This window comes from Sarcophilus harrisii, chromosome 4, assembly GCF_902635505.1.
Source record: "Sarcophilus harrisii chromosome 4, mSarHar1.11, whole genome shotgun sequence".
NCBI classification, from domain to species: Eukaryota; Metazoa; Chordata; class Mammalia; order Dasyuromorphia; family Dasyuridae; genus Sarcophilus; species Sarcophilus harrisii.
In genome coordinates this window covers 327,302,071-327,313,169 of record NC_045429.1, presented here as the reverse complement: position 1 = coordinate 327,313,169, position 11,099 = coordinate 327,302,071, and positions in this window count along the sequence as shown.

The following is an 11,099-nucleotide window of genomic DNA, read 5'->3' as shown; positions in this document are numbered from 1 at the left end:
TCTTTCCTTTTTACAAAAACTGAATTTCAGCAATAATATTTATTTCCATCTAACTCTCCTCTTTTCTATACAAAAACTCAGGTTATGTTTATAGAAAGGCCATTTCACATATACATACCTAGAACTTCACACCAAATAGTATATGAAGATGCTCAAAAGGTATGAAATACAGGGTATGAACACTCTGGAGAATATTGAAACATCCAGAAAATTGGACGGGATTCCATAAGCTAACAATTCAGCAGATATTTATCAAGTGCTTACTATGTTCAAAACATGTTTCTAGTCATATAGATGTGATTACAAAAATGAAATAATCCCTGTTTTGAAGTTGCATACAATCTAGTAGAGTCCCTCTAGATCTGCCTATGATTTGTTGTGTGACCTTGGACAAGTGATAGGATCATAAGAATATAGATTTGAAGCAGAAAGAGTTCTCAAATATCATTAAATCTAAGCCATTACATTTAGAGAATGGAAACTGTAGCAACATCCCATGGTCATAGAACTCAGAGATGAAGTGAGATTTAGATCCAGGTCTTCATGACCCTAACTTCAGTATTTTATTCACTACAACATCTTGCTGTCATTTGGGGGTTTTCTGGATCTGTAAAATATAGAGAGGTGAATTAGAAAATCATTTAAGGCTCTTTCCAACTCTGACATTCTAAGATTCTTTCCTCCTTCACATTCAGAGGCAGTCCTGTTCTCTTTCCAGGTTCAGTTTGGGAGCTCTCCCTGGTGCTGAACACAGAGTCATTTGGGTTTCAGAGCTGTGTTTCTTTCTTTCTTTTTTAATTATAGCTTTTTATTTACAAGATATATGCATGAGTAATTTTTCAGCATTGATCCTTGCAAAACCTTCTGTTCCAATTTTTCCCTCCTTCCCCCCGCCTCCTCCCCCAGATGGCAGGTAGACCAATATATGTTAAATATGTCAAAGTATATGTTAAATACAATATAGGTATACATATCCATAGTTATTTTGCTGCACAAGAAGAATCGGACTTTGAAATAATGTAAAATTAACCTGAGAAGGAAATAAAAAATGGAAGCAGACAAAAACAGAGAGATTGGAACTGCTATATAGTGGTTCGCACTCATTTCCCAGAGTTCTTTCGCTGGGTGTAGCTGGTTCAATTCATTACTGCTCTATTGGAACTGATTTGGTTCATCTCATTGCTGAAGATGACCAGGTCCATCAGAATTGATCATTATATAGTATTGTTGTTGAAGTATATAATGATCTCCTGGTCCTGCTCATTTCACTCAGCATCAGTTATTGTAAGTCTCTCCTGCCTCTCTGAAATCCTCCCATTGGTCATTTCTTACAGAACAATAATATTCCATAATATTCATATACCACAATTTATTCAGCCATTCTCCAATTGATGGGTATCCACTCAATTTCCAGTTTCTAGCCACTACAAAGAGGACTGTTACAAACATTCGTGCACATACAGGTCCCTTTCCCTTCTTTAAGATCTCTTTGGGATATAAGCCCAGTAGTAACACTGCAGAGCTGTGTTTCAATTCCCAAAGGTGCCTGTGGCTAATCTAACTCACTCTAAATATCTACAGAGTGACCCTCCCCTATAGACTGTGTTACGGCCAGGAGGAGAATCCTTGTGGATATGGGATGGGGAGATACCAGAAGATTAACAAGGGGATTTACTTGAACCCTGAGTAGGGAAGACTGGACAATTCTTGTTCTACTCAGATGTTTCATAGTTATCATTGGAAGCAAAGTTTTCCATTAAGGGGTTATTGTAGGTGGATGACAAGTTGAATTCCCTTATAAGGAACACAAATTCTTTTGTCTGAAGGAAAATATAGCTAGGCAGTAAATGGATGGGGAATTAGAATTTTCTTGCATGACAGCTGAACACTGCAGACAATTAGTGCTTGTTATGAAATATGTCAAAACTCTATCATCCACCTACATGTTTGCTCATCTTCCTAGGCTAAGCTTCCCTCCCTGGCAAATTGTGATTAAATGCAGGGGGAATTAACTATAAGAAGACTCAAAAGGAAACTAAATGAACTAGTCAAAAAAGATAGTGATCCTTTCTAAGTCATTTTGTGTTTTTCTCTTTTTAACACTCCCACTGTGCACCTGTTATTGTTCTATTCACCAAGGCACTGAGTACCATCTCTGGTTATATCTGTTAAAATTCTGGGAGATGCTTAAGATGCAGGCAGGCTTGCCTGAATCCTAGGTTTGGAGTCAAATAATTATAATGCAAGAAGGTCCTGCTCCCCTGTTGCAACATCAGAAGGAGGAATCTTCTTCTCTTTAGTCTATCTTCATTGCCATCTTACTTGCTTGACTGATATTACTTTGACCATCAACAAAACTCACATTCAGGAAAGGGACCAAAGTTTCTAATTCCTTTGTGTTCTACTACAATGCCTATCACAGGGTTTGGTATATAAAGATGTTCATAAATATGGGTTGACAGGGATGATGGTCATTTTAATAGTTATTCTGAGGATACAAATGTGTGTGTTGGAACAAAATAGTAAGATACATTACACTTATATGGTACTTTATGGTGCATAAGGAATGAGGCATTTGGTTATATTGTCTTAGTATAAATATTATTTATACTAAGGATATTAATATTCCTCTCTCTCTCTCTCTCTCTCTCTCTCTCTCTCTCTCTCTCATATAAAGAGGAGATTAAGGTTCTAAGAAGTTGAGCAACTTGATCAATGTCACACAGTCCATAGTTGTTGCAGGCAGAACTTAAACCCAAGCCCTTTGAATCTAAAGTCCAACTACACTGTGTAGTGTGTAAGATATTGCCTCTTTTGTGGAAAGTGTCATCTTTATATAGTTTGCTTCTATGATATATATCAGGATGTTTAGGAAAAGGAATCAGGCATAGATCATGGAACTGACACCAGAGGACAGAATCCCCATTAATGCTTCTATTCTAGGAATCCATCTCCTCTTGAATATTCAAAATTTTAGAATGAAATTAAGATAGAATTCCATTCAAAACAATAATTTCTTTCTCTTCCTCCTCTTCTTTTTCTTTCTCTTTCACTTCATCTTCTAATTATCATTGTTATTAATAGAATGATTATAAATCATAATATATTTATGTGTTTCTTTAAAGTTGTCAAAGTGTTTCCTCCATAACAATTCTTATAAAGTGGATTGTGTAAATATTATAGAATTATTTTACTAGTTGCTTGAGAAAATATTAAACAGATAACAGTGATCAATGAAAAAGAAGGTTTCAAAAGCATTTCAGAATAAGTCCAAACAAATCTAAAACAAAGAAGGATCTGGTATATTCAGTTCAAAGCCTGAGTTTTTTTCCTAAATGGCATCTGTATTCAACAATTACATAGATATTTTAAACTATGGACTGCCCTCTTTTATGTGAAATTTGTACAGAATTTTCAATTTACAGAATGGATAAAGCAGCACATTATTTCATTATACAAAACATAATTACCAGATCTTACCACACTGTCATGTTGGAGAACATAATGTGTAATACAGCAATCACAGTATTTTTAGATTTTATAATTACTAAACAAAAGGAAAAGGTAAGAAAGCAAATTCTAGCAACTGAGAGTGTAGCTTCAGGAGATTCCTCATGTATAGAAAAAATTTCTATGGTACAGGGAAGGAGAGGACATAGAATCTGGGAGTTGGAAAATTTTATGGCAGTGAGAACCACAAGATAGGAAAAGTGTTTAAAATACTAGAAAATCACTACCTTTTAGAATGCCTACTGTGTTCCAGTCACCATGTTAAGTGCTTAAAAAATCACCAAGTATTATTTTATTTTATTTTTACAATAACACTGCTAACTAGGTGCTATTATTACCCCATTTTACAATTGAGGAAACTGAGGCAAATGGTTTTTTTTAAAGTGCCTTAAGTTCATAAAAGAATAAATGTCTGGGACTAGATTTGAACTCAAATCTTCCTAACTCCTACTCTATCCTGCTCTATCCTTGTTGCCCCTAGCTGCCTCCTAATATCACTATTGTAACAAATTTTTCACAAAAAGTTTTCAATTCATTTATCAAACATTTATTTAGTAATGCTTACTATGTGTTAGAAATTGTGCTAAATTTAAATAGTCCCTGACCTCAAGAAGTTTCTATCAACTGGGAAAAACAACACAATGTATAGGCATGTAGAAAATGTCTGGGAATAGAGCACCAGCACTAGCAATTGGAAGGATTAAGGAGTATTTTATGTAGAAAGTGGCATACAAGTTGAACCTTGAGGAAACTGGATATTCTAAAAAGCACAGGTGAAGGAATACATTATGTGCATGGGGGACAGATGATGCAAAGATAAGAGAGGGAATGTCCTATTTGAGAATAATAGAGACAATTTGACTAGACCATGAAATGTATGAAGGGAATTAATGTATAATAGAGCTGGCAAAATCATATCGGGCAAGCTTGTAAGGGCTTTACATGCTCAGCAGAAGAGTTTAAATTTGTTCCTATAGGTAGTGAGGAGTAACTAGAACTTATTGAGGGAGTGACTTGAAATTTAAGAAAATCACTTTGAGTTTTGTCAAAGATGGGTTGGAAAGAAGGGGAGAATAATTAGACAATAGCAATAGTCCAAATGAGAGGAGATGAAGACCTGAACAAAAGTGGTGTTTGTGATGGGTAGGATCAGGGGGGCAAATGTGAGAGATGGTATGGAGGTAGACGACAAGATTCGGTCACTAATTTGATATGTGGAGTGAGAGTGAAAGATTAAGGACGGCTCTGAGATTGTAAATCTGGATGACTGAAATAATACTAGTGCCCTTGAAAGAAACAGAGAAGTTTAGGAGAGGGGCAGGTTCAGGGAGAAAGATGAACTCTATTTTGGTGATGTTGAGTTTGAGATGCCTATGACACAAACAATTGGAAATGTACAATTAGCAGTTCATTATGTGGGACTGGAGTTCAGGAGACTAGAGCTGGAATTATAAATCTGTGAGTTACCTGCATAAATCATAAAGTAAGAGAGCAAAGACAGAAAAGACAGAACCTTTTTGTAACTTAGTTGATGGGGAGGGAGAGTAATATTGTCCCTCATTGAAACAAATCTCCAATTTGATAAGAAAAATCTATAGTAAAATAAGATTCATTTTACAGCTGAATAGTTTGAGTCAACTCTATTCTGTAAAGTGAGGAATACCCACATGAGAGAACCAATTATTAAATGGGTCACCTCCTGAAGCTGGCTAATGCTTTATTTTTTCTAGAACTCACATTGCTAAGCCCAGGTGAGATACAGTAGAACCTTTCCTTTGCTCCTGGGACAGGATAAAAACTTGTTTCTTTTACTAAGTTTATAAAATAAACAGAAATACTGTTAGTTTCCCTAGAGACACAGCATGATTTGATCTTTGTTACCTGAAAAACTGCTAATGGTTCTTCAGGACTGCCTGACTGAGTGAAACAAAACAGAAAGATAGGAGGAAAAGATAACAGCTTCTTCTGTTCCTTTTCCTTTTGCCTCTCCTCTTATTCCTTCTTCTAGAAAGACCATTTTAGTCATAAGACCTGGATTCATATCTGAACTTGGCTATTTAAAACCGTTGTGACCATCTTCAGGCCTCTCCCTTGTCTTCTGTGAGTCTGATATTCCATATCTTTAAAATGAGGGCATGTGAATCTTCCTGTTAAGATGTTAATAGAAAATATCATGGAGAAGCTAAGACATAGCTTCCACATAAAACCCAGGAAATGTCTGGAAATAACCCCCAGACAGAGTTTTCATAAAAATAAACAGAGAAATAAAAGTAAGTTCTCTATCTAGTCTGGAATTGCAGATGGCCAGAAATGGGCGGAGACTAAAGGAGGGCCATACCAAGGAAATCAGATTTATCTTCTGTAATCTGTTGTAATTTTTAGATGGAAAATATTCTGATGTGGATGTGTGGAGAGAGATGTGGAAAGAAGGGAGATAAGGCAGTGTGGGCTCTAGTTAAAAAGCATGAAACCAAATCTCAGTCCTGATTTGTCTGAATAAAAGTGGCAAATAGAATCAACTACCCTAGCTCATTATGCAAAGTGACAGGTTTATGCATTCCTTGGATCACTAGGAGCCATGGCAGGAGGTGAGAACATCTTAGATCCAAGACAAATGTGTTATGAGGACTTGCAAGAGTCCCAAGATTAGTATGATGTCCAACATCTGACAAGAACCTGTCAGACTTACAACAGAATATGGAACCAAATGTGCAAGGAGGAGACAGAAAGTGGCAGAGACCAGAACTCGGAGTGGACCACCAGATAACAGAAGGAACAGAGACTGAGATACAGGGTCTCATCCATCCAAAATAGCAGGGGCAGTAACATCCAAAATATCTAAAGGAGAAAACCAAACAGGGATAACCCAAGCATGTAAAGTTAGTGGAAGTGGCTAGTCTCAGCACAAAGTCCCATTAAAGGATTGAGACTAAAAACCTAAATAAAAAAAAAAAAAAAAACAACACAGTGAAACGATAAAAATACTTTAACTAAAAGGTAAAGTCCCAAGGAAAGAATAACTTCATAGAAATTATAAGCACAGTCTCAGAACAAAAAAATGGTTTGGCCACAAGGACTAGAAGAATACCTAAGAAATGATGCAAAAAAAAAAAAAAATGAAAGTAAGGTTCTAAAAGAAAAAATCCAAGGAGAATAGATTAGAAAAAAGTAAGAAAATCTTGTCAAGTTAGCTGAAACCTTGAAATGCAGGATAATACAAACAGAATTCAATGACTCCACAAAGAAACAAGAAATATTATAATAAAATAAAGATGTTTTTAAAATAGAGGAAAATGTAAGATATTATTAAAAACAACCTGGAAAGTAGACTGAGCAGAAAGAAATCAAGAATCATTAGGCTCCCTGAAAGCCATGAACAAGTCAAAAATTTGGATTCCATAGTTCAAGAAATCATAGAAATACACTGCAATTTTACTAAAAACAGAATCTATGGGCAACTAAGTGATGCAGTGAATAGAGTACCAACCCTGAAGTACCAGGACCTGAGTTCAAATCTGACCTCAGACACTTAATACTTCTTAGCTGTGTGGCCCTGGGCAAGTCACTTAACCCCATTTGCCTCAGCAAAACAAACAAAAAACCCCCAGAATCTATTCATTTTCTGAAAGAAACTTCAAACTGAAAATCAGGAATAGACATTCCAAATCTAGATCTTCTGGGACAAAGAAAAAAAATATTATTAGCAACCAGAAAGATAAGTACCAAGGAACCACAGTCAGGATCACACAAGACTACATAGCTACTAAAATAAAGGAGAAAAAATTTAAGAAGATGATATTCATTTTGGGGGAAAATTGTTTTTAGTTCCAAATTCTCTCCTTCCCTCCTTCCTGCCCCACCCATTATAAAGGCAAGAAGTACAACATCCATTATACGTATGAAATCATGCAAAACATATTGCCAAATTAGACATATTGCAAAAAGAAGTGATAAAAATAAAAAGGAAAAAAAAAAGATATTACAATCTGCACTCAGAGTCCATTGTTTTCTGTAGCACCGGGGACAATCTCCAGTAGTTCTGATCTATTTATGGCCACTGGACCCAGATGGCTCTGGAGGGGAAAGTTAGGCAGGTGACCTTATATAGCCCTCCATCACTTAAATCCAATTCACTTGACATCATGGGTATCTTTAAGAAAGAGGGATAAAGAACAACAACAGACTACTTAGTAAAAGTTAACAAAACAAATCTTTGAAAAAGATTCTGGTGGGTATTAGGTCTGAACCAATATCTCATTTTACATATAGAGATAAGCTTCAAATAACTATTAAATCCAGATAAAAAGATCATGTAATGAACAAATTAACACCAATAGGAAAGGAACAAATTACACCAGTGTTTTTTTCACAATTATGAATGGGGAAGGAATTTTTAACCAAACAAGGGACAGAAGATGCACAATTTTGATTCACAAAATTGAAATATTTTTGCATGAGCAAAGTCAATTCCAGTTAGAATTATAAGAGGAATAGTTAACTGGAAAAAGTATTTGCAGCAAATTTCTCTGATAAAAGTCTAATATCTAAGATCTATAGGGAATTGATATAAAATCAAAACAAAAGTCATTCCATAATATATAAAAATGGTTAAAGAATACAGACAAGCAGCCCTCAAAATAAGAAAGATAAATTATCAATAAATACATGAAAAAATTATCAGAATAATGAATAATATTAGAAAAATACAAATTAACCCCTGAGATTCTACTTCTATTATATTAGCAAAGATGGCAATTAAAAAAGGAAAATGGCAATTGTTGGAGGGATTATGGGAGGATAGGCACACTAATGCACAGTTAATGGAATTGTGAATTGATTCAAACTATTTGAACTCTACTTAAAGATAACTAAATTATGCATACTATTTGACCTAGAAATATTACTATTATGTGTATAAAACAAAATATCAAAGTGAGAAGAAGAGAAAACCCATGAACAAACAATTTACAGAATTAGTTTTTGCAATGGCAAAGGCCTGAAGCAAGCTGGGTCTGCAGTGTTAAGTAATAAATGAGCAAATTATGTCATATCATTTGTGTTTTAAGAAATGATGAGAGGGAAAGATTCAGAGAACCTAAGGCGGAAATTATGTGAATTGAGGTAGAATGAAATAAAAAGAACCAACAGAACAATCTGAATGGCAGTAATATTATAGAGAACTGGAAATATTTAAGAGTAAGATCAATATGATTGTTTGGACTCCAAAAGACCTCTGAGTCCATATATCTTCACCTCTTGGTGTACTAGAGATTGAAGGGAGACATGCATATTTAGACACAGACAATATGTGGATTTATTTTGTTTGACAATACTTAGTTATTTTAAGGGAGAGCTTTCCTTTTTTTGTTTTTGTTTGGTAGAGAATAGTTAAGGGTGAGTAGAGGCGGGTTAGGGATAGTGATGCCAGTGATTAGATCCAAGACAAATGTGTTATGAGGACTTGCAAGAGTCCCAAGATTAGTAGATGTCCAACATCTGACAAGAACCTGTCAGACTTACAACAGAACATGGAACCAAATGTGCAAGGAGGAGACAGAAAGTGGCAGAGACCAGAACTTGGAGTGGACCACCAGATAACAGAAGGAACAGAGACTGAGATACAGGGTCTCATCCATCCAGAATAGCAGAGGCTATTCTCTGCCTAGAAGGAAGAAAGTTAATGAATCATTAAGAAAAATAAATAAGATATCAGAAAGAAATTTGTAAGGGGATATGGATTCAGAGGTATGGTGGAATTAACCCATTAAATTCAAAATATACAAAATAAAATATACAAAGTAGTGAATAGTTGAGCTTTCACATTGTCTTTTTTGTATTTATTACATGAGGAAATGTTCATATTTTCTGGTGTTTGTGAAATTTATATTAATCATTTTTAAATCAAGACGTTGAAAATATTCATAGCAACACTCTTTATGGTAGAAAACAACTGAAAACAAAATTCATGCAACAATTTAGGGAATTATTCAAGAAGCTATGGTATATTAATGAAATAAAATAGTAAGAAATGACCAACATGAGCTCATATAGTGTAGCACATATAAAGGTTCTAAGATTAGTCTCTCATCCTCAAATCTATTGGTAGTCTGGGTCCTCAGAGAAAATTTACTTCTCCCTTTCATAAACCTTCTAGGAGTACTTGTGTACTGCTCTTATTCTTGAACTTCCATCTGTTGTATTTCTTCCAATATCATCTAGTAATTGATTAGCACATCCAATATAGGAATTATTTTATTGTGGTTTGCTTTATTACACTTTGTAGATATTGTAATTTTTTTATGGTTTGTAGCAACCCTGTGTCTATTTTTTTAAATTTTATTAAAAAATGGAATAGAAAAAATAAAACAAGGAAAATAAAACAAAACAGAACATTGTTATATGCTCAGTAGAACACTAGAGACAATTCAAAATATATAACAATAAATTACCAGTTCAAGAAAGGATATATAATAATAGAAAAAATTATATCCATGAGTGACCATCTTTTCTTTGCTTTTTTGTAGGTTGCTCTTTTCTTTACTACTGTACAGTTTTAAAAACTTTATTCCTTTTACTCCTTTTCATCCTCCTGACCCCTAAGCAATCTATAGTTAAACACATATATGTATGTAGGTATATAAATATATACATGTGTGCCTTCATCCACACACACACACACACATATATATATATACACATTCACACCCATCCACAGACCCACTCACATATCCATATATCCATATATACATACACACATAGAGCAACATGCATACATATCTACATATACTCAGACACACATACATATATACACACACTCCATATGTAAACATGCATCTAAAATAATATTAGTATGGCTGACATATAATGTAGATTTCTCCCTTGATTGAATCTTTAAGTTTGACTTTGTCTAACATCAATAATTACTAGCTGTATTTTTTTCTAATAAATTCTACTCTTAATCATTGTGGTGTTTGTGTATATCTCTTCTTTCCTATCGCTGCTAACTTTTCTGCTTTAATTCTGCTCCTTAACTTGCCTTACTATTACTTAACCTCCCCCCACATATGGATTCCTCCTTTGTCTTCTTGCCCCTCTGTCCATTTCTCCCTCTTATTTTTTAAATCAAATTTGGAAGGTACTGTACTCTTCCTGGCATATATGTAATGTTGCTTATTTAATACATTCCTGATTAGCCATTCTCCAATTGATAAATGGTCAAAGGATATGAACAGACAATTTTCAGATGATGAAATTGAAACTATTTCTATCCATATGAAAAGATGCTCCAAATTATTATTAATTAGATAAATGCAAATTAAGACAACTCTGAGATACCACTACACACCTGACAGATTGGCTAAGATGACAGGAAAAAATAATGACGAATGTTGGAGGGGATGCAGGAAAACTGGGACACTGATACATTATTGGTGGAGTTGTGAATGGATCCAACCATTCTGGAGAGCAATCTGGAATTATGCCCAAAAAATTATCAAACTGTGCATACCCTTTGACCCAGCAGTGCTACTATTGGGCTTATATCCCAAGGAGATACTAAAGAAGGGAAAGGGACCTGTATGTGCCAAAAT